The sequence below is a fragment of the Coffea eugenioides genome, chromosome 8, assembly GCF_003713205.1.
Source record: "Coffea eugenioides isolate CCC68of chromosome 8, Ceug_1.0, whole genome shotgun sequence".
NCBI lineage: Eukaryota > Viridiplantae > Streptophyta > Magnoliopsida > Gentianales > Rubiaceae > Coffea > Coffea eugenioides.
The window spans coordinates 27,057,774-27,062,779 of record NC_040042.1 but is presented as its reverse complement, the minus strand read 5'-3'; positions in this window follow the sequence as shown (position 1 = coordinate 27,062,779).

Genomic DNA, 5,006 nt, shown 5'->3' with positions numbered 1-5,006 from the left:
TGCTCCACTATCTGCACCATAGGGAGACCTCATAAAAGTTGCCCATAAGGAGGTCGAGTTGCAGTACCGCCACCACAATTTGCAGCTGAACGCCCCCTGAACGTCCTCAAACACTCGGATCCCAAGACCATTCTCCACCACTGGGTAACAAAGGTTCTGCCAGGAACACCAATGATGCTTAGGACCTAACTCTATCTAAGCCCAGAAAAAATTCGCCATTATGCGTTCAAGGTCCTTGAGCACCCCTGTGGGTGGATCCATTACCGCTACAACGTGTATCGGTATGGCGGAAAGAACATGCTTAATTAGGATAAGCCGACCACCCTGTGAGAGAAGCTTTTTCTACCAGCCTGCTAGCTTAGCAACAAACTTGTCAATCAGAAATTGGAAGAACTCCTTTTTTCGATGCCCAACATATAGATTGCACCCCAAATAGGAGAAAGGAAAGGAGCCATGCCTGAAACTGGTCAACTATTGAATTCTACGGATTTGGCCCGCTCCACACCATTGTGACGCTATGAAGAAACTCTTGTGGTTGTTAACCCGTTGGCCGGCACCAGTTTGATAGAGCGTTAAAAACCGCACCAGGTTCTCCACGGATCGCCTATTCCCACGAGCAAAGATCACAATATCGTCAGCGAACGATAAGTGTGTGACCCCAATGCAGCCTCTCGGCAATGAGAAAGGAGCCACCTTGCCATCCGCTACTTGTGCATTCAATCCCCTACTAAGAGCTTCAGACGCAAGAATGAAAAGAATAGGGGACAAATGATCTCCTTGCTTAATCCCCCCGTGTCGCCTGGAAAAAACCCCTAGCTCTGCCATTCACCAGCACAGTAAACCAGCTTTGAGAGAGGTTGTTCAAAACGAGCAAAATAAACCTATAATCAAAACCAAACTTTTGAAGGAGCCGCCGCAAAAACCACCGGAACACTCTATCAAAGGCAGATGCAATTGTGTCCTCGGGTTTTCTTGTTAATGGATGCTACATTTCCTAGGCCAAGAGGACATTTTCGGCGATATCGCGGCCAGGACAAAAAGCGAATTGCTCCGGAGAGATAATGCCTGGGAGAACATCCCGCAATCTATTAGCAAGCACTTTTGTAAAAGCTTTATTAACGAAAATGCACAAGCTAATGGGTCGAAAGTCTGCAAACGTAGCTGGGTATGGTTTCTTCGGAATCAGCACAATCAGGGTATTAGCAATACCCTTCGGCATCGGGGTTCCAGCCAAAAAGTCTCTCGTCGCTGCCAAAACATCAAGGGCCATCGTGTCCTAGGAATCGCAGAAGAAGACGCCAGTGTAGCCATTTGCACTCGAGGCACTATCTTTATCCAGGTCAAAAACAACCCCTTTTACCTCCTCCATTATGACTTTTCTTAACAATTCCCCATTCTGATCCGCCAACACAAGCTTCGGTATGTGGATCAGTAGCTCCTCTACATTCCTGACCTCTTTCGCTGTCAGAAGTCGCTGGAAAAAACTGACTGCCTCCTGACCAAATCGTTCGTCGTCTTCAAGCCATATCCCCCCCTCATCCTTAATGCGGTGTATGGCAAATTTCGATCCTTTTTCCCTAACTGAAGCATGGAAGTATCGTGTGTTGGAGTCACCGTCCCTCACCCAGTGTAAGCGTGCCTTCTGACGCCAGTAGTCCTCTTGAATGCATAAGCTCTATAACAGGCGGCCTTGTGCGCGGTAGAGGTCAGTCCTCGTCTCATCTGTTGGACTAGTTTCATACATAACCTCCTTTTGCTGCACCTCAACCTCGTGCTGCCGGACGGCTTGAAATATGTCCCCATATTGTTGTTTGCTCCATTGTCTTAAACATGCTTTCAACCGCTTTAGCTTGAAAGCCAAACGGTACATTCCATACCCCTGCGTGGGCAAATCCCAATTGCTTTGCACCGTCGATAACAGCCCAGGGCTCGAAACCCAAAACGACTTGAACTTGAAGGGCTTCGGAATGCTAGCATCTGCAGGTCGCAGACTCACTAACAAGGGTGAATGGTCAGAGGTGGCGCGATTGAGATGCTGGATAGAGGTATTTGGCAAGAAATCGAACCAATGCTGGTTGATTAGCACCCTATCGAGTCGCTTCCAAATCCTGGCACCTGCTCTAATACCTGACCACGTGTAAGAGCTTCCGGAGTAGGGAAGTTCCTGGAGGTGGCAGTCAGAAATTGCACCAATTAATTAGAAATCGCCCCAAGGCCTTAGGTCGCCCGGCCCGTATACTCCGCCAACGTACTGATAACGTTAAAGTCCCCTCTACCAGCCACGGCCGGGTGATTAACTCAGACCATAAAGTTCGCCTTTCGGCCCTGGTACACTTGGCTTAAATAAATGACGCATTAACAGTCTCTATCCAAGAGTCATGACCCACCATAACATGGAGGATTTGCTCGGAGCAATTTTATTTTTCTCTTATCTATGTTTCTTCTATGCTGAAAATATGGTCTGCTTTTCTATGACAAACTCTTACCAAATATTGTTATGGTTACAAATCTTTGATTATGTTCACTCTGGTGTTCAGTATAACCTTTTACACTTCAATATTTGAAAGGTAAAAATGGCAAAAAAAAAAAGAAAAAATAGAAACAATTAGTGGGCGTGAATGGGTTTTAAATAGGCAACTCAATTAAATCCATTTAATAAGTGAGTGTTAAGTGAAATGATTCGGCTTATTTATTTGGGTAAAATACAAGGAACCCCTTTGTGGTTTCGCAAAAAGACAACTTATCCCCTATCATTTAGAAACCTCCACATAAATACCCTAACCTTCATAACTAAAGTGAAAATTGACCTGTAACCGGACGTGCGACCTAGTGACGATGGGTGTGCGAAATTCCTTTGAAAAGACCTTGAGCTCATTCCTAGGGAAAGAAAAAACCATTTCTCCCCTAAATTATAACTTTTTTGCCTTTGGTTTTCTTTCATTTTCTCTGATACACTGGCTATCGTCCATCAAAAACTAATAAAATTTGATATAGTTTGGAACAGGAGCTCAGTAATTCGTGGGAAATCAAAGTCACTCCTACGATTTTCTTCCTCAGAGATGGTAAAATGGTTGTAGGTGACAACAAACAAGATCTCCAAAAGAAGACAATGGCCATTGCTGAATCTTGTTCAGATCTGACAACCCCATGATTGAGTTGCCTATCGTCCGAATGTCTGAGGCGTATATCAATTTTCTTCATCACTTTTGATACTCTAAAATCAGATCTCAGAGAACAAGAGATCAATTTTCTTCAGCAATTTGCTGAATCGAATCTCAGAGAACAAGGGATCATTTTTCTTCAGCAATTTTTTTTCAGCAATTTGCTGAATCGGATCAATTTTCTTCAGCAAAAGAGAGAACAAGGGAAGGGGAAAGTTATCTCAAAAATTGGATCTCAGAGATGGAAATGCCAATCCTAATGCTCTTGCTAATTAAGGGATTTACTTGGATTTTATTCACTGCATATTTCTGTTGTTTAGCATGATCTTGATGGCGGAATTTCAAAACCTCCTTGGTGAAATTAATGCTTGCAATAGTCTGTAAAACCACCACCATTCCAGTGCAGAATCAGGTCACAGAGCTTTGTATAAAGGGTAAATTTCACCATGTTCTCCTATCAAGGCAATGGATTATAATTGTTTGGAACTTTGGAGGAGATTTTCTGGATGCAGTTTTGAAAGACGAGCTTGCCCGTGGCCTGCTAAATTAGTAAGATGCTGGCAAAATGATGATGTATCAATAAATACACACATACATACATATATATATGTATATAAAATAATACTAGTACATAGACAAAAGATTCATGAATGCAACATTATACTAATGCATTAAACCACTACCGGATACCTTTATGGTAGACACCCCTTTGACTGTGCCTACCATAGGCACACGGCTCACGTTCGACACGTGTCCGGAAGATTGTCAATGTGGAGCATGTGAGGCAAAATGCACATGGAGAGTCCCATGCGCATGGAATCCATTCTACCTCTTTTTTTTTTTTGCCTTTCATTTGAACAAAATTTGGATTTTACTAAATCACTCCTTCCGGTACAATTTATGACAAAATTTTTGTTTCTTTAATTTATTTCAAGTATAAATGTTATTATTATAATATTATTCATTATTTTTATGACACGAAAATAAAAGTCTTCATCATGCTGCCAAAACTTGAAAAATTTGTACAACTCCATCACACAATTTTTATTCAACTTATAATTATTGTTATTGCAAATGTTAAATCCTATGAATAATTATATTGTCCCGTTGACCCGACCCAATGTCAGCAGGTACCCGTCCCGCACTTCTTATCATTTAATTTTTTTGAAAAAAAGATTTATAATAATTTAATTTTATATTTTACACATTCATCTAAATTTAATAAAAAAAATGTGACGAGAATACATGATAAATGAAAAAATTTAAAAGAATTCAAAATCAATAAAAGTTTGAAACAAGTAGCACATTTTTTTTTAAATATATACTCCACACTAATTAAACTCTTTTCTATAAAACATAAGTTCATGATATCTATAAATGAATCTTGTATATAAACTATAGTCTCTTATATTTGTAATGAAATTTGTTCAATAAAATTACTTATTTAACTCTAAATTATTATTTTATAATATGTGTATAAAAATAAAAAATAAAAAATATATATATGCGGAGAGGGTCGGATACCTGCAAATTTTTAATTATGTGACCCTAACCCGCGCCGCATGTTAAAGGATACCTGACCCTTTTTTACCCGATCAAATAATATAAATCGGATATCCTATTTTTTGGGTTGAATCCGATTGGATATAATGAATTTTCGAATTAACGGATAATTTTGCGACCCTTACCGGTGACCATCTTTTACGGACAGATTTTGCAGTGTTTTTGATGAATTTGACGGAAACCTTTATGGTAGGAAGGGTGTTGACCGTTCCTACCATAAGTAGCCCCATAAAGCATGACACGTGGTCCAGAAGCCCTTTATGGTAACGGAGACGTTTTATA